The sequence below is a fragment of the Phoenix dactylifera genome, chromosome 2, assembly GCF_051530095.1.
Source record: "Phoenix dactylifera cultivar Ajwa chromosome 2, Ajwa_hap1_PhDact_Kaust_v1.1, whole genome shotgun sequence".
In the NCBI taxonomy this organism is placed as follows: Eukaryota; Viridiplantae; Streptophyta; class Magnoliopsida; order Arecales; family Arecaceae; genus Phoenix; species Phoenix dactylifera.
The window spans coordinates 34,283,498-34,303,947 of record NC_143191.1 but is presented as its reverse complement, the minus strand read 5'-3'; the positions used below and the strand labels follow the sequence as shown (position 1 = coordinate 34,303,947).

Genomic DNA, 20,450 nt, shown 5'->3' with positions numbered 1-20,450 from the left:
TATTCACCTCAAGTTGAAGAACGTATTGCACAGCTTCTTGCAACATTTATTTGGTAATTTGATGTCGAAGTCAGTTCTTCAACTTACCCTGCAATCATTTATTACACTGCTGCAAACTCTCCTTCGGTGCGAGCAGGCCCTGAATGGTTTTGTTGCCAAGCATTGCCGATAAGATTTGTCAAACGGGCAAATTTGTTTCTCATTTTCTACTTGTCTTTGTCAGAAGAACCTCGTGTTCTACACTAAACAATGCCGAAGAAGCAAATTTAGTACTTGGGTTGGAGAGTAAAGTAGGTTTTCTCACACCATCACCTTTATATACCAAGAAAGAAATTTAGACCATCTATCAGCTGTGATGGCACTCAGGATGCGATTGTACTGGCAAACATCTCCACCGTCGACTCTTTTTCGAGAGAGCTGCAAAAAGTACCATAATTATTTAGACTTACCAGTATTTGAATACCGCACCACCGATCTAATTCTCATCGTGCATGCTTGCACGCAACAAGATGTGCATTCACACATGACACATGCCAGATGCTAGCATAGAAGGATCAAAACAAAAGAAAAGGAAGCACAACAAAAATTGGTGAAACCCGTTTAAGATATTATCTTACAGACAAAGGCTAGACATGCTATTGAAGTACGAATTGTACATTTAAAGAGCGTCATGGTGATGTATGCTTTCAAAGGACTATGGCTACAGTGCAGGACCAAATTATAGCCTGCCAAGCATAATGTGAGCATATAGTCTACCCCAAGATATAGGCTCCTATGCATGCCCCTTAGGTCGATATGGATTCTTAGGAGTGGTTGCTGGCTCTAAGAACTTGTCAACAGTCATTGTAGACAGCTTCTCCTTTCGCATTTACTTGCCACTATGTCTTGCTCCTGTGGATCTTGATGGGGACTTGTTTGTAATCTTCCTGCCATCAATTAAATGCCATGGAGAAAAAGGTAAAGGAAAGCAAAACCAAGTAAATGCTGAATATTTGAACAGGGTTAACCTCCTTGGAAAAGACCGAGCACTGCCGAGCAGCAACTAGCGTGTCACATATTGGATCTCATAGTCATGGCTGCAGCTCCAACCAGGCCGCGCAGGCCCCGATCTAGCGTTGGATGTTGTTGGAACGATGCCTGTTGCCCAAAACCAACCAACCAACCAACCAACCAAAGTGGTACTTAAGTCTGATCCTGCCAACTTTGTTAGGTCAGTGGCTGTAGTGCTTTGTTAGCTTATCCATTAGAGGATGTATGGTTCGATGATTGGACGAAGCAGAGGTTTAGAATGGTAATTACCAGGGTTTTGGTAGCCATCATTGCACGAGAAATAATGGGAGAGCTTTTTATTATGATACCATCTTTTCCCTGGGCATTGAAAGGGACCTGCATCATTAGAAAGATGGATGGGTATCCTAGCTTTAGCTGCAGAACATGTGATCAGCACCATGGTACCCCTCCCTCCAATGTAATGCGACTGTATTCCCTTCGAATGGAAGGAAAAAACAACAGGTCAAATTAATGTAACAATAGGACTTCTACAGTTCTACCTTACCCATGGTAATTGGCAAGAGGTTTGATTAAGTTTCAGTCCAGCCGAGTTTAGAGTTCGCCATACAGCATCTTCATCATCCGACATGAATCCAAAAGTACTTGCAATGCTGATGATCCACCGTTGTTATAAGCAGATGACTGCACCATATATGCAGCTGAAACTTGCCCCTGGTTGGGCAGTGAAGTTTGCTATTAAGGAAGTAGAGATGATGCCTTGATCGACGGTCTTCGAGGTGTGCAATTCAGAGCATATCAATAAAACACACTACACTCGCAAAGCTTCCAAATAGGAGAATCCAAATTCATCTACTCACAAGCCTACTTACTATATATAACAACCCAGGACCTCATCCATAATGGTTAACCGGAAGGTATTATTTGGGTTTCTTGATCTTATATAAATACCTAAAATCTACCCAGCAAATAACCAATGTGTGACTAAACCTGCACGGGTCCTCACACTATATGCTCGAATTCTCTCGCAGTGCATGTACCCATGCATACTGCATGCACTTGGGGAGCTTGTCATATGCTCGAGGTGGCAAATTAGCAGTTGTGGCAATTTGCTGGAACTAGGTTTGCAAGGAATCAGAGTTCAAGCTGGCTGTATGATCTAATTAGGTTGGGAAAGGTGAGTGTCGCCCACCCAACAAAAGAGGACCAGCAAATCGATCAAAGGGTGTGGCCCCTCGCAGTACTGTTTCTTTACACAACTACCACCAAGTCCATCATCACGGACGTCGTCAATCTAGTTATCCAGTATTGTGCGAGGAACACTGTCGACTCATGACAACAATAGATCCTTTGGGATTTCACCACTTTACAGAAGGGATGGCACATGGGAGGAGGAGATTATTGTGGCATCAAGGATGGATTTCAGTGGTCTACTCCTCCCTCCTGCTCTTTGATTGATGGATTCCTCCACCAAACAACAAGCAGGTGGAGTACCTGCTTTGGTAGAATGAAAGGAAGCAACGAGATCCCTAAAAGGAAGTGAATAACGGCCATCACATCACCAAGTGGCAATGGTGGATCATCTCCTGCAGCTTGTCAGAGATGATGTAGAAAATTGGCAGCCTAATGGACGATGGAATCTGAGGAGTTAGTGATGGCTTTCAATTATTGGGCACACTAACAACTCTAAAAGCCTTGTCAAGTGGACCCAAAAGACTATTGGATATCCATCCAACGCAGACGAGGAAGGCGCTCGCAGAAGGCATGGTTGAAACTTGGAAAGACAATTAGTAGGATTAGACTTTTTCTTGCTTGGTTAGGAAGGCAACGTTAGGTGTATCCAAGGTTCGTAACGATGTCATGTTCCATTTCAAAACAAGCTCCAAGTCCGGCACTGTTGACATGAATTGCAGTAACTGGTGGCAGATCTTTTTTTTTTTGTTTGTTTTTTTGTGGATGGCGATGCCAATCCAGAACGGCAGGGAAGCTAATAAGAATGTTTGAGAGAGAATTCGAGGGAATGGAAATGTCTTAAAATATTTTCTTCTATATATATTATATAAGGGAAAACATGAAGTTTAAACTTTAGATCAAGTTACAACCTGATCTGAAGTCTAGAGCCAAAGGCAATTTGACTGAAGGAACCTGTCTGGAGCACAGGTTATTACAAGGCTCACCGTACGAGAAAATGTAGTTTAATTTTCTGTCGTCCAAAATCTTAGAAGAAAATGCCCATCATCTAAAAGGCCAAGTGATGCATCATGTGGCTGAGCACTTCAAAAATCTTGTTGGGAGCAAATAAGAGGGACTGTTCCGGAAAGCCTAATTGGAGCAAGTACGGGCTGTCAAACAAATCTTAGACGATTTTTCCTGAACCAGGCGGCCTGAAAGCCCCCGACCCTGATGGTCTCAACACATCCTCCTATCATCAATTTTCAGAGGACACTGGAAGAAGACAGATCATACTTGTAAAGAGCTTGAGTCATAGGCATTTTGCTCATAGAGTCTGTCGCACCCTCCCATTCCAGAAAGCAAAGGTTTTTGACTCCATAAGTGATTCCTGGCTTAATAGTTTGACAGAGAGAATCATCTAGGGAGCACCCAGATAAGTTGGCTGACTCTAAGAGTGTAGACTAATCTTAGGTTGTTTGGTGAAGGCTTAAAAGATCTTTTTATAACCCCCCCACCAAACAAAAAATTAAAAAACAAAGATTATTTTTTCATTGAGCTCAACTTAGAAAAAGAGTTTGAAAGATCTACATTGCGATGTTCTACTAGAAATGCGCTTAAAGCTAGAGTTTTGCAGTAAACAGTATCTAATTTGATGAATTTAGGAATCAAATATGGCTAAACTTGCATTATTGTTATTGAGGAATCTTGTTTTCCCTCAAATCACAAGGGCATCAAGCAAGCATTTTCTTCCTAGTTCAAATGATCGTTTTGGATTGTGTGCCGAAAAGAACCCCTCCGACATACTGCATGAGTGCACGTCGAACCGCATGATATCACTCTCCTGTCGCTGTTTTGAAATTAAAAGACATCTTTTTTTCATAGTTCTTTCCAAACTTCAGCTTCCTTCTCTATGTTGGTTACCACTTTGGAGTCCTACTAATTGCCATCATACTCACCGACCACATGAACTGGAAGAATAATTCCTTATCCAAAGGAATACAAGGTTCTCTGGACCACATGTATTGACAGGATAATACTTCCTTGTCAACTGCTATTTCTAAACTTTGTTGCATGAATTCTGTCCACCTGAGATGGTGGTGGAGGATTGTCTCGGCCACTTGATACCTGTCGCAGCTCCATCAGAGTTGACTCATAATACAAGCGGCTGAAAACCTGTCAAAATTTTGTTTCAGACCACTAACATTCACCTTTGAGTCTGTTCTCGAAGTTATAGCATCCAATGGAGTACTAATTTCTGTGGCAGACGAACAGTCCACCATTATTTATTATTATTATTATTATTATTATTATTATTGTTATTGTTATTGGGTGTAACGGCGTCTCACTACATAACGCCGCCCTGAATAATCACAGTGCACAGTCTACCATTTCTGGTTGGACAAGATACCAGGAGAAGCTAGCCTCTCCAACGCACAATCTCTGGACTCTTTCAAATCCTATCAACTCAAAACAATTTCGGTCTGATTCGGTCAAGATTACTTTTGTTATCACTCAATCAGGCACATATCTAGTGTTGAATGTTTAGTGTTACAACCCAGCAATTCACAGATCACTGCAATTAACTCCTATTTATTTGTTATAGCACATGGACACAATATTCTGCTGCCTTGAACTACACTTTTACCACCATGAACCTCACTGCGACAAAAGCAAGTAGCCAACATACTTGGAGCCATGCAACAATATTTAGCAATAGATCACATCAATGCAGAACCAGCCTCGCAGATTTTTTAGCTCGGATGCACACTGACTAGTTTCTGGCGCTCTTTTTTATAATTTTCGTGCCTTTTTTTCTGAGTTAGTTTTTACTCTCTCATGATCACCACCCCTAATGAAGCCCCATTTGCTTGGATGATCTTGTCAAATATGGTTATCCCACGATAAATTGTACAATTCCCCTCCTCTTTCATAATAGTCAAAATGGGAGAATAAGGGTCCTCAAACCAACTTCCATCTTGCAAGGAACTAACAAGGTTCGAACACCATTCTAATGATGCACATTGAGATCCAAAAAAAGGCCAGTCTCTTTTTTAGGCTCTTGTGTTCTATCAGGATCAACACAAGCTTCGTTTTTACATCACAAAACATGCTTCACTAAAGAATTATTGTTATAGAGGACCCTGACTGCATGTTCTACCTCAAATGACTTTATCTGTAACAGAGAACAACATGATTGGTATGAGCAACATGATTTTTTTTTCCTTTTGACCTTGATGATTTTTTTTTCCAAATTCAATTCATTCATTGCAGATTCTACATGATATCATGCATATGCACACTTGATGAATATAAGGGCCCGACATCATTATCAATTATTTGACACCCTTCAAACTTCAAAGGACAATGAGTTGTCGTGAAACAATGGCCTAACCGAAAATATTGTAGTAGAAAATGTCGACAATGATGATAGTGAGTTTCATCACACCTGAAAGATTTTGCACAGCCAAGAAGATATACCACATGGCCTGCTAGTTGTTATTGTTGAACACCTCAAATAGTGTGGTGGAAATTGTTGGGCACCACATGCCAAAAGTCAAGAACTGAAAACCATTTAATGCAAGCAATTATCAATTATTACTAAAACATGCATTAAAAATTGATGAAATTTCCTGACAAAATATGATTTCACTATTGTCTAAATGCCAAAAAAAAGAGAGAAAGTATCTAAATATATTTGTAACTCTAGGAATCTAGTCACCACCAGCACTAGAATGCCCCGCTAATTATCAGGGGTGCTCCATAAGTAATGATGTCAAGAACTGAGAACCATCTAATGCAAGCAATTATCAATTATTTCTAAAACATGCACTAAAAATTGATGAAATTTCTTGTCAAAATATGATTTCATTATTTTCCAAATGCCAAAAAAAAGAGAAAGTATTTAAATATATTGTAACTCTAGGAATCTACTCACCACCAGCACTAGAATGCCCTGCTAATTATCACGGGTGCTCCATAAGTAATGATCTCATTTAGACATAAAAGTAAGCATCCTGCATGACAGACTAGTCAGTTACTAATGAATGAACTTCTAGGGTTCAAGGAAAATTATACATAATGCGCATAAAACTAAAATTAATATACATACCTAAACCATTTATGGCTCCAATTATTTGATAGGAGATTGTTAAAAAACTCAAATTACCAAGATAATTCAAAAAAAAACTCAAAGTATCTTCAGGTTACATGCATTTGGATCTTAAGCAAAAACCTAATTATGGAAACATTTTCTGTTAATATAACCTATTCATTCTTGTACATTTACCACATGGGCAACTGTAACTAGTTGATTAAGTGGTTCAGTACTTTAATGAATAAAAGACATACGATAAAAATTCATACATCATGATACAGAATTCAATGAAATCAAGACAATTTAGAGTACAGAGAGATTTTGAGTAGAAATTGGGTGGATCAATGCCCTCAAACCAAATTATTCGCAATAACTATATGGACCAAAAAGAACATCTTGGGTATCTGAATGGGCAAATTGATTCCAGACCCTTTGTTTGACTAGCATGTAATGACTAGGGATATCGACAGACAGAAAAAATGGCCCATGAAATTTTTTGAATTTACAGTAAGAAGAATTATCTGGATATGTGGAATATATATGGTTTCTTAGATTTGTATTGAAATTTATATGAGGCGCAATTAATCAAAACCTTAATTATATGTGCAGCATATAATTGGTTCCCTTAATGTTAGTTTTCATCATTCATATAATGAAGAAAAGCATGACTATGATGGTAGCAGCAACATCAGCTATGTTGAAATTAGTAAAGTTGATTTCTTGGAATAGTCTAAATACATATTAATCTAGATTCATGCAAGGATCATTAATATATTCACGTACTTATCCATCTTTACATCTTCCTATAATGTATGTTCATTTTTCTATGCAGTCTTAATTACATGCAATTAATATGAATGCATGTACTAGAAGTCTCCATAAAGTCTATAAAATACTTTCCTATCTTTGTATTGAGTTGCTTCAATTAATTGTTCACTCTAATTCATCTTTGGAGTCCTTTATGTGTGGCTTGCTTTTTTCTTCACATTGGCGATCGTGGGCTAGTGTGACTTTAGTTGCACTATCATTTCCTACGAGCTATTCTTAAAGATAATAAGGCGCGGCGCATATATTTGCATTTCCCTGCAAGGATTGATAGCCACACTTCTATAACTAATCTCAGTAGTATGTTCAATGGGATAATAACCTATGAACCAAAGTTGTGGGCCTAAATTAGCACGCAAATGACTCATGAGAATAAGCATTGCATGGTAGAGTGAAGAGAGTAGGGATGGGATAGAGCAAGAAACTGGATGGTCTAAATTGAACTCTTGGGTGAAATCAAATCCGTAAATTGTATGACCTACGGTCTAAATTGTTGCACTAGAACATGGGCTGTTTAGCATCTCATCAAGGAACAATAGAGGGATTGGCAGCAAAGATTGGCAAATAGATGAATTGACAGAGGGAAGAACAACCTTCCCGTACCAAAGGATAACCTTCTAAAACTAATGTTATGCTGCAGTCTAACATCTTGCACAGAAAAGAATGTCAAAGATACTTCGGAGGCCAATGCGGAGGATAGAAAAAACTACCAGGACCTGAAAATATGCTTTTGGACCAACCATTATCGGTTCTCACAGCAACAAAAAGTCCGGACCTCCATAAGAGCAATGTGGGATTTATGTGGTTAGTGCTAGTTCCAATGCAAGCATTCAAGCAGTACATGTCCTTGAATCCGAAGGACATAAGCATGTTCCCTACAGCTGTACAAACATTAATTAAGAATGTCCTTTAAAAGAATACATTGAGTTGTCAATGACATAGAGATCATAAAACTAGGTGAGTACGGTATGATGTAGCAAACTAGGTGAGTACGGTAATGATGTAACTAGCTAGATCTCAGATTTTGATGACCATGTGTATAACCAAGAATCACTGTTAAAAGCCCATTTTGATAGAACTGGTTTGTTTTGCAACTAGAAGAGGAATGTCATCTGTGAATACTCCATGATGAACGACAGGCAAGAACTGCAGGGGAGCAGTCCATGTTACATGATCACATCATCACATGGGAGATCACCCTAGAAGATGGTTGGCTTACGGCAACACCATAGTGAAATGTTCATTTAATGGCATCTGTCAGCATAGTCATGTTTCATACTTTTAATACTTTTTCCTCACTATTAGCCATCATATCGCTCAAACCCAGGTGATTATGGGATAGTTCCACTCGGTTCGGGCTAGGGCTGGAAAATAATGACTCGATCTATCAACCCGATCTATCAATCTACCATAAGTAGGTTTTTGAGTTTGAACTAAACAGGTTCGGATCATAAACAGGTCAATCTATCTTGATCTATTTATTAAAGAGGTCGGGTTCGGGTTCTAGGATCATAACCTATTTAACCCATTTAATACTATTTATATCGTTGGGTTTAATATATTTAACGAACCCGTTTATCTATTTAAGGTATAAAATGGACCAAACTGGTGCTCATGCCAAAACCTAACCACCTCTAATCCGATCTGTGTATACTTTATTCTTAATTTTTGCTTCTAGATACTTCTTCCATCTTCGACTCTTAGGATTAGGGTTTCCCATGTGGCGTAGAGCAGTGGTCGTCCCCATTTGCTGCTTGTGGCAATGGTAGCTTCGGATCTCTCCCCGTCTCTAGGTTAGTAGCCTTCTACCGCTCTCCATTGCTGCTTCTTCTTCTACTACAAGGTTTTCCTTTAGGGCTTCGACAATGACAACAACAAAGGGCTTTGGCACCGAAGAAGCAATTCATGGAGTCAGCCTCAAGATCTAGCAAGGGCTTCGATGGTAACGAGGAGTCCAGCAAAAAGGAGGGCTCCTCCTCAAATAAAGGTCACTTTTTTTCCTTTTTTGTTTTAAAGTTTTTTAGTTCTTTCCTATTTCCTCTCGCCTAACCCTCTCCATCATCTTCAATCTTGGCCAGACTCTCTCCATCGTCAATGTTAGCTTCACCCTATCTATTGTCATCGGTCTCGGCCTCGCCCTCTTTGTTGCTTTCACCTCGATGTTGTTGACCTCGAAGGCACTCTCTCAATCAGTATGCCTCCCCCCCCCCCCCCCTCCTCTCCCCACCAGGTCCTCCCCCAATCCCACCACAAAGCCCTCCAACGACGCCACTTGCAGTCCATTCTCCTTAAGCTCTAAGCCCTAAGCCACATTTGAGGGTTTCTCTTCTCCCCTCGGAAGCTCAATTCCTCCCCTTGATGGGGTTCCCTCCATCTTAAAGGTCTAATTGCAGGTGGTGGTGGCCAACAATTTGGAAAAAATTCCTTTTAAAAATATACAACTTTTTCTTTTCTAAAAAAATCTTATGAAATTATTTTTCTTTTTCTTAACTACTACATTAAATGTTGCAATCGTCTCCATTTTGTATTGCCATTCTTTCTCTGTTGTTTGTTGTTCTATTGATCACTCACTGATTCCACTTAGAATACCAGTGCAGATGCTAAATAGGTTAAACCAACAAGTTGGCCTAAGCTATTTATTAAATAGGTTAAGTCAATCATGTTGCTTGCTTATTAAGCATAGCAGGTTCATATTTCAAATCCTGACCGGTCTAATAAGCAAGTCAGGTTCAGATATGAAATTTTGTGACCCAATCCACATCGGACTCGGCCCATATACAACCCAACCCGATTACCACCCCTGGTTCAGACCGATTCAGCTCTAATACCAAACCAAACCTCGGTACATGCCAGTACAGTCGGTCTCTTACTATTTGATATGTATGCCGACCTTACATAGATAGTTAGGCCAGTTGGTTTTGGTTATCACTGTTGATAAGTTTAAGAAAACAAATGGATGCTTTCATAAATCTAATGAACACTATACAAGACCAAATAGATGGGTAAGAATAGACCACGTACCAGCAAACGTGCTCCAAAGAAGGTCTGATGCCAAGCATATGGAGCGCAGGGAGAACAAAGCACAGGAAATAGGACTGGAACCAGAACAAGGGGAAAAGACGCAGCAGTAAGTATTGGAACATTAAATGGCGCAAAAAGGGACAGGAGAGCAAGTCTTACAGAAAGTAAATCAGCAAGTATAGAATCTACAATTTTCGTATGCATAACAACTATCAACAACTGGTGAAGTCACCAGAGCAGGAACAGAATTTTCAGTTTTTATTAAGTATGATGATATAAGAATTTTCAGACACTCAATTCAGACAAGTTCTTTTTGATTGAATACAAACACAAGTTAATGGAACGCTCATGTAACCCATGAAGGATATTCCCTAGTAGAGAATGCAAGGATCGACATCTGAACTAGAAGATGCAAGTGTTTGCAAGTGCAAGTTCTCCCAAGCTCATCAAACTAAATTAGGATGACTAAGGTAACAAGAGAAGAATTCTCTGACTAAGGTACCAAGAGAGAATTCTATATCCCAAATAAATTTTTTACAGGCATGAAATCACAATCTAGTAAAAATATGTCTGGAAATATAACATAGAATTGTTGCAACAAACTAGCAGTTGCAAGCATATACCATCCAACATTATTCATTTGAGTCATCAATATATTTCTTCAGGTGATAATATCAACTGTTATTCTGCTTACGGAAAAGGATTGCATTTGTTGAAAGGGATTACAGTCCAGAACATTGTTAAAAAAGAAAAAAGAACAAAACTTCAGCTGCAGATACAGAGCAGAGCCAAAAAGCATGATTCTATACCACTTTTGTCCAATGCAACTTCATTTCTTAGAATCCTTAAATTGTTCTCCAAAGAAGTAAGCACTGCCAGCCATCAGAGCAACCGTTGCACCCTGAAGTACAACACGAGCCCTCATTAGCTTCTGACTCAGCTGAGAATTTCCTTGTCTGAAGCTGATCAGGCCCACCGTGAGCACACCAGCAGTAAGAAGCGCACCTGAGAAATTTTAGTAATAGATATGAATGTAGAAAAATACAAAGAGAATTAAGAAGAAATGTTGTTATGGATGAATATTATCTGACAAATAGAAACAGGTAGTAATGTAATTTGTAATTACGCCCTGGGTAGTTACAATTATCCAAAATGTGCATCAAAATAATGATTAAATGTCTCAATTACCAGCAGCAATAGCTTAAGTCCATGTATTGTAGGGATATAATTTGCTTGTTTGGAAATAAAATTTGTGTGCAGGTTGTCTTATTAAGCTCTATATATTCTTTGTAGATAAGATTGCAAAATCATAAATCTATGCATCAGTGATACTTGGCAGCCTAGATAGACACCTTTGCTTATGATATTAAAAATTTTAGGACTTCATTTGATTTTATTACAGCATCATTAAGTATAACTATATAATTTAATTGATATAATATAGGCTTCAATAAGGTGGTCCAAAATTAAGGTCCCCATGTACTTATGTATTTTCCTAATATGAACAAAGTTAAATCTTTTAAAGGTACCGCGATCGGGCTTAGCAACCTGAAACATGCACAACAAAAGCTCCAATTGGGCTTAGCTCCTAGTTTATTAAGCACAGGCTTGCACATGTAGAGCATACACAGCAGGTAGCAGCACTAGGTGGATGGTCTATCTGCCCTTAGGTGGTACTACCAGCCATACTGGAGTCGTTGATTCAGCAAAAAACTACAAATCAGGCTAGTTCCTAGTTTATTGAACATAGGACTACATAACTACACACAGCGCATGCACAATAAAAGCAATCAATCAGCCTTAGCTCCTAGCTTATTGAGCATAGGCTTAAACATGTGTGTGCACATGGACGCATGCATGCGCTCATGCACCCACATGCACATGCATGTTCTTGCATAAGTGCACACGAAAACACACACATGCTCATGCCCACACATAGCATCCACAACAAAAGCTACCAATCAGGCTAAGCTCCTAGTATATTGAGCATAGCCTTACGTGCATGCATAAGCACACAGAGCGCGCATAATACACACACACACACACATACAAAGCATGCACAGCAAAATCTAGCAATTAGGCTGAGCTCCTAGTCTATTAAGCATAGGAATAGCAAGAAGTAAGGTTCATAGAATGCACAGCACACACAGAGCATGCATGAGAAAAGCTACCAATCGAGCTTTGCTCCTAGTTTATGAGCACAGGCTTAGCACAAAGAAAGGTCACTTGTACGTCCATAACAGTGCTTTCAGGCCAAGAAAGGCCACACAGGCACACAAAGAATGCACAAGAAAAGCTTCCAATCGGGCTTAGCTCCTAGTTTATTTATTATAGGCTTTGTAAAAAGAAAGGTCAATTTATATGGTCCCAGCAACATTTTTGGACCAACACCAAAAAGGATGTTGTGACCAAGTTTTGCAGTACTGGCATTGTGACTTGTGTCAGTCCAGCATCAGCTTTACCTACTAACACACAATACACAGTCTGATGATGGTACAGGCATTTCAAGGCTTTAGAGAGAGGCAGCCAGGGAAAAGGAGGGAGGGAGACATAGAGGTCTAGGCGGCCCCATGGGACTTAGTTGCTTCCACAGTGAAGAGAGAGTGGCCACACCGGGTCACTGGGCATCATCATCCCTTGTCATCGACAGAAGATAGGGACTCAAGAGGGCGAGACAGAGAAATTGAAGAGGGGAGAGAGAAGCACCAAGTGACAGTGTCTGTCATCATCGCTTGAAGATGAAGAGCGACCCCAGAGGAGGGTGAGGTAGAGGGTTAAGGATCGAGATCAAAACAGATGCCGCAGGGGGGGGGGGGAGGCGTGGTGTGTGAGTGTAGGTATTGTAATCAGAAAACGGTTCAGCCAGGTGAAACCAGTTAGTTTGGCCTGGTTTGGACCGGTTTGGGCAGTTCGGCCAGTATAAAGGCTGAACCATCCTACTTCCACGCTAGTTTGATTTGATACACCCTGAACCGAGTGGTTCAAGATGGTTCGGCATACCTTGGTTGTAAACATATAAACTGACCGTTCTTTTCACTAATCCTATGCTTAATAAAACACATAGAGCCTGCATTGCAAAAGCTAAACCAATCGAGTTTATGTCCTAGTCTAGTTGAGCATATGCTTAGCAACAAGAAACTTTAGTTTGCATGGCCACAATAGTGTTCTTGGATCCATGACAAACAAACTGGTTGGACTAGTTAATCATACCTTTGGCCAACTCAATTACGTAATTAAACCAATTATGCTAAAAACAGTCAAAAGACTTAAACTATTCAAACCAACCAGTATTTTACCAACATGGATGGTGATAAGGAAGCTTTAAAAATCCAAGCCTTTAGTCTACCAATTGTTTGAAGCATATTTTGCCCTAACCCTTATTTCCTCATAATGTATGTGGGCAATTTAGTTCCTATCAAGGTATACCATACCATACCGAACTTGGCAGTACGGAGCGTACCTATCGTACCAATTTGATACTGGTACGTGGTATGGAGGGCATACCAACACTTGGTACGTCGAACAGGCCTCTGTACTGGGTGTATAGATATCGTAACAGGGTGGCACCGGTATGGAGTCTAGTACCGAGACGGCAAACCTTGATCCTTATATTTTCAACATATAAACAAAATAAATAAATACAATTGGAAACCCTATTAGTACGGGCTCAATCTTCTTGTGAGCTTTGAAAAATTGAAGAGAAACAAAAGGCCGAGGTAAACAAACACTAATTTTCTCCCTTAAGCTACTCAACCTACCCACCAACCCCCCACCCCTTGGAAAAAAAAGACATGTAATTTCCACTAGTAATGGCATCACACCTTCAACTTGCACAACCATGGTACCTTTTATTGCAAATTTTCTGTCACCATTGATTGGTGCTCTCTCCATGCTTTTTTCGCCCTCATCCCTCAACCAAGCTCCGCTAGAGACTGAGAGAAGAATCTCCAACACCCTCCACCATTCATGTCTCGCATAATGTAGTTTAGTAGCGTCGCTCCTTCTATCATTATTTTAAAAAATGGTTTCCGATTGCGTATGCAGAGATGGCCCCTAGATCGCACTGCACAAGCCATATGCGGTTTGTTTATGCATCGGGCCACACAAGTGGATCCTGGGTGGCCGCATATGCACAACATGCCGCATATGAAGCTATATATGTAGCTGCATACCACATATGCTCCTACATACCTCAGGTATTATAGGTTGTCACTTTTCTTCATAAGGTATATACTTAAAATTTCAAAGCTTAAATTTCGTACCACACCAATATTTTGTCACTTATGTTTATAAAGTATGTACTTCAAAGTTTAAACTTTGTTACAGACTGCTAAAAATACTTTGTTGCAACTTACAATTTACTCTTTGTTGCAAGTTTAAGCATGGCCTATACTTCATAGGATGATATTCTCATTTTTTATTTGTCAGAACTTAGAATATGCACTTAAATGTCTAAAATAAGTATGATTGTGCTTACTTAACTCTTATTAATTTTTCTGATTTTTTTATTTATTTCTAACTTTTAACCATTTAACATATATATAATATTTATTTTAAAATATTTAAAAAATATGAACTGAATATGTGCCTCGCATACCATGGATATGCTATGCAACCTAACCACACGCATACTGCTTCAGCTTTTTAAAACATTGCTTTCTATTTTTATTTAATGGAACTTACCTCTTGTTTTTGGCTTTAATTAGTTAAACCAATATCATTGTACCATTAATTAGCTTCCAACCACATCCTTTAGTGTATCTATTAAGTAAGTTTTCATCTACTTTTAATTTGTTTTCACCTATGATGTTGGAGGTAATGATCATATGCTCATTGCATGATGACTAAAGTGAGATAGATTTTTTGGCATGCGAAGAGTACAAATTAGACATATTAAAGGAAAATTAAAAATCTTAGGAGCTTTCAGCATTTGAAAGGGAATAGGAGTGGTTGGTCCTGCTCTTATTTATTTCCCATCTCGCCAATCGCCCCCTACTCTATTTTTTTTCCCCATTTATTATGTGGATACCCCATCCCCTGGTTTCTTTTGGTTGTACAGACAAAGAAGGCTTCCCACCACTTTATCTTTTTTGGCCAACACCCCTTTCCACCTATTCCTTCTTTTCATCTCTCCTCTTCCCTTTCCTTCCTATTCGGAATTCCTAGATAATCCTAAGAAATACTCAAGAAGCCCTTGGGTTCATGGAAACGAGTGCTAAATTCGTGTTAACTTGGTTTTGAAGTGGAAGTAGGAGGAAGGAAATAACAAGTAGATTCCAGCACCAAACTTAAATGGACTAACACAAACAATTCAATTCTCCAGTATTCCTTCTTTCTATACTAAATATCCATTTATATAGATACAAGATGATCCTTCATATTCTAATGCACTAATGCCTACAACTTTCTAAAAAATAAATAATTAAGGCCCCGTTTGGAAGAGTTGTTGGCAGTAGAGCTTTTGCAAGTAGAGCTTTTGAAAGTAGAGTTTTCTAAAGTAGAGTTTTTATAAAAAGCTATTTGCTGTTTGGTAACTAAATTTCTAAAGTGTTGTGCCACTTTAACATGTGTTTGGTAAACAAACTAAGAAAGTACTTTTGGTATGACAAAATGACCATAAAGAACATTGCACAGTATTATACAACAGAGCATAATAAAATATAATATGTATTAATACATGTTGGGAAAAAATAGATCGCCCCAAAACACGTGAACACATTGCCAGCACGTGACTGGAGGCACCCGACCTGGAGGCGCCCGACCTGAAGGCGCCCGACCTCAGAGCCCCCGACCAGGCGCCCGACCTCAGAGCCCCCGACCTAAACCCCCCCGACCTCAGCATTTTTGGCCTCGGAAGCCCGACCTCGCCATCCACCCGCTGCGGTCACATCTTTCTGCAGTTCAACCGGAAACCATGCCCTGCTACCTTCTGCGGTCAGATCTCCGACTCACTCAACAATTAATGCGCCTGCTATCCACGGATCACAGGCCCTCCATGGTAACTAATTGACCCACTCGACTGCGTCCGATCACCCACGATGACTCATTGACTCCAGCCTGATTTTCCACGGCAATGTATTAATTTGCACGATCGTGCTCAATCATCACGGTAACTCGTTTGCCCCATCACATCACAGGTAATCCTGCACTCCCCTATAAAGGAGAAACCCCTCCCTCTTAGAGAGGGTTGGACTCTGAAACTCTAGGAGATATTTTCTCTCCCTCTACACACTAGCCCCCTCTGACTTAGGCATTGGAGGGCCGGCACCGGAAACTCCAGCCACCGGCTTTTTGCAGGTCTCCCGAAGGACGCCGCCCGCCGACGGACCACCACCCGCCAACTCTCATCGGAGCTCCTCCTTCTCAGCCACTGGTCGCCCCCGGGTCCAATTTCCAGCAACAATACATAAATATATGATAGAGTATAATATTACTGTAATGTAATATAATATTATTATAATATAGTAATATAATATTGTATACTATAGCATAATAATTTAATATAATATTAAATTATTTAACATAACCTATCAATGTATTATGATATAATGTAATATAATATTATATTTATAGTATAATACAATAATAAAGATATAAAAATATTATAATTATTAGCGTAAATTAATTTTTCATAATATAATAAATTTTCTAGCTAGGTGATAAAATTGATTAAACAATTATTAAAGGGATATTTTGTATAATTGTTATATTTTATCATAGATATTTTGGTAAAAAAATAACTTTCCTACTGGGCCTAAAAGTGTTTTTCCGGAAAAGCTCCATTTTGGAGCTTTTCCTAAAAAGCTATTTTTAGCTTTCTGAAAAAGCTAAAACAACTTTCCAAAATTTTTACCAAACACCCCTATTTCATCTAAAAGTGCTTTTTGGCCCTCCAAAAGCTCCCCAAAATGGGGCTTAAATACTTTCACAAACTCCAAGGACACATGCATAAATCATTATTAATAAAACCCAGAAACACGAAAAGACATGTCCAACATTAATAATACAGAATCAAAACATAACAACCACTAGCTATTAATAGCTAATAAATAATATTTTGATACTTAGACTAATATACGACCTACTCGAAAATGGGTTGGTCCAATGCTCTTGCATCAAACACTTCCACTGCATGGAACACATCCTCGAATTCAAAGCCTTGTTAAGAACTTGATGGTGTATGCCTATAAATGTCTCTTGTTGTCCTATACTCAATCTTTTATTCTTGCACTTCTCATTAAACATCTTCCTTCACAACTATTGATGTAGCTTCATACAATTTTATTCAACTCTTGCAAATAGGGATCTTCATAATCTTTGAAAAAGTGAGGTAAAGAGAAAGCAAGACTATTTTTTAAAGACTCTCCCTTCTCTGTCAAGAGTTTTTGAAGGCTTAAAGCCTAAATCCTCATGATCAATCTTAGATATATTTTCTTGACTTGAATGCCTCCATGTGATGGAACATCATGATTAATGAATTCATAGGCATACTTGGATCTTGCAATTGTGCAAGTTTCAAGAGCTGGAGAACATGATGCAAGAACCTTAGGAGAAATAGGAGTAAGATATGTTATCACATAAGTAGGCCTTTGAGAAGAAAATTTAACTTTGTCAATCTTGTTCATTGGTTCTTTGCCCTCTTCTTGATTTTGACTTCGCATAGAATGAAACACAGCTTGTGATGATTGATCATTTGAAGAAGCATTAGGGGCATGAGTGGTAATAGCAGAGCTTGAAGTTCCTTGAAACTTTCTTGCTTGTTTTTCAAACTAAATTGCTTGTTCTTTGAATCCATCTATTTTTCTTCTATTCTAGCAAAGTGTTCTTCATATAAATGATGCAACTTCTTGTAATGTTGATGAAGTTCGTCATGCTCATTGTTGGTGCGGATCGAGATTTCAAAAATTTGATGTCTTCTTGAAGAGGCGATAAAAGAAAGATGAGAGACCTAGCTAATGCTCTGATACCAAATAATGTCAAAAATGATAGGAGGTTAGTAAAAGAGGGGAAAGTGATCACGATAGAGGAAAAACAAGTAAGAGAAAGGAGATAACAAGTGGATTCTACCACTAAACTCAAATGAACTAATACAAACAATCCAATTCTTCACTATTTCCTTTTCCCTAGTACATATCCATTTATAAAAACACAAGATGACTCTTCATATCCTAATCCATTAATTCTTACAACTTTCTACAGGAAAAAATATTAAATAGTTTCACAAACTCTAAAGGACACATACATGAACAATAATTAATAAAACCTATAAAAACTAAAAAAACATATTCAACATTAATAAGATATACTTAAAGCAAAACAACCACTAGCTACTAATAATTAATAAGTAATAGTTTGACCAGACTTTTGAAATAGACTAATATACGGCCTAATCAAAAATGGGCTGGTCCAATGCTCCTGTATCAATAGTTCCTTTGTGGTCTATGGTGCATGGACCCAAAGGCCAAAATGCACTAAGCTTCAATGCTTTAGCTGTGAGGCATAGAAGACCACATTTGCATCTTCTCGAGCAGTGATCCTTTTCTATTACTCGTTTCTCTTTCTCACAACCACTCATCAGTCCATCCATTCATGATTCAGCATCTCATCACCTCACATCTGTGCCTTTGACTTTGATTCCTGCTTTGATGATTTTTCCTTTTTATGCCCCAGATCATAATTCTATATTTTTAAGTCTAGAACCTTTTGCTTGTTATCAGCTGAGCTTTTAATTTCAAATTTCTATTTATGATTATGTGATGAAACTTTCCATTTACATGAACAACTTCCATTAAAATAGTTGTTGCTTGCTACACTAATAGTAGATACTCTAGGTTGTTGAATTGATCTTTATTTTTGTCTCCATATCAATTTGGGTTTCTTTACTTGCTGAATTTTCAACCCAAAACCTAATTTCTGCACTCATATATTATCCAAAAATAACATTAGGAATCCTAGAAACCCTAGGGTGCCTCACATCCCTCTCCCCACCCTCTACCTCAATTCCATTATCAACCACCCCACCCCCTCCATCATCAAACACCTTACGCTTCCACCATCCCCTCTGAGCTTCCTGCTCGTCACCCATCTCTTGTTTTGAGATTCTGATTTTTATAAAGACTTACCAGGTGATGTATTGGCAGGACAGCTAAATCAAATTCTGGACCAAAAATATGGGACTTTAGGCATATAACAAAGTTATGAAAATCTAGCAAATGCTTGGGTATCTTATTCTTCTCAATGGAAGTAAAAAAGAAAAAAAGAAAAAAAAAAGATTCTACAAAACCAAATGGCACGGAGCTATAGCACGACTGTATTATTTTTATCGGTTCCGCTCCATATTCACTCCAAAGAATTCTCCCCAGCAGCAGAACATGAACAAGATGACCAACCCGATCACTTGCATGAAGTCATAGATGAATGATCACGCTACGCCTTCTTCCAAAAGGGTTTAAGTGACCGTAGCAGCAAAACGAATTTCTTTGCATAGACACACGTCCTTTTTACAGTTGGTAATTAAAGAACGGTGCTTGTGCACTAACAACGCAGCATATAGATCACAACATCTTGCTCATTACATGCAGCGTCGAGTTATATTCATATTATTAAAAATCTATTAAAATCAAAATCGTTTGAACCAAAAGAAGAAGGGATTTGGGATTTCAACCCAAGATTGAGGTTAATCTAAAGTAAGGATCCAAACAAAGTTCGAGAAAAAAGAGGCCAGCAATGAAAAATCTTAAAAAGAAATGCATTTAAATATTTGAAGCAGAAGAGGTTTTGGGTTAGGGTTTGTGGGGAAATTTACCGATGGGGACAAGAGGGTTCTTGATGGGCTTCTTCTGATCGAAGATGTCCTCAAGCTGCGATTCAGCGGCTCCCAGCTTCTCCATTTGCACGCCTAGAGGGAAAAAGTAAAACAAAATCTCAAATCCAATCTTGGGACCGGGAAAAATGGTGAAGATTTTTTTTCTTCTTTTTCCCCGAGAGTTAGCCGTCCATGCAAGGGGAAGCCGCGACGGTTAAAAGAATTGAGGTCTGGCATCCGGTCTACCCGAGGGTGCGCAGAAGGAGAAGACCGATATAGGTCGGAAACTCGGTCCGCGGGACCGTCGCACGGACAGCAGGTCGCACGTGCGGAGATAACCAATCCACCGTCCATTTTAACTCGCGTCATAGCCGCCTTTAACTTGTTAACGGCATAGCCGGAGAGGAATAAGAGGATGCATTTAACTTGTTGACGGCCTGTTTGACAGGTTGGGCTTTCGAAAATAAAAGTTTATGGAATAGTACTTTAAAAAATAAATTTTTTATAAAAAATTATTTACTATTT

The 20,450-nt window shown here is 38.9% G+C and overlaps 1 long non-coding RNA gene across 7 annotated transcripts; it reads right to left on the bottom strand.

The window, feature by feature from the left end:
* Positions 1-469: 469 nt before the first annotated feature.
* Positions 470-20,246, bottom strand: LOC148714765 (uncharacterized). Of its 7 annotated transcripts, none has more exons than XR_015975364.1 (8): positions 19,926-20,246; positions 10,930-11,125; positions 10,121-10,194; positions 5,900-6,194; positions 1,556-5,741; positions 1,300-1,386; positions 1,008-1,194; positions 470-926 (listed from the first exon to the last, which is right to left on the bottom strand). It is a non-coding gene; the product is annotated as an uncharacterized LOC148714765 (long non-coding RNA). The 7 variants fall into 7 exon arrangements; XR_015975362.1 differs by having other exon boundaries at positions 6,116-6,194; XR_015975361.1 differs by having other exon boundaries at positions 1,551-6,194.
* Positions 20,247-20,450: the final 204 nt, after the last annotated feature.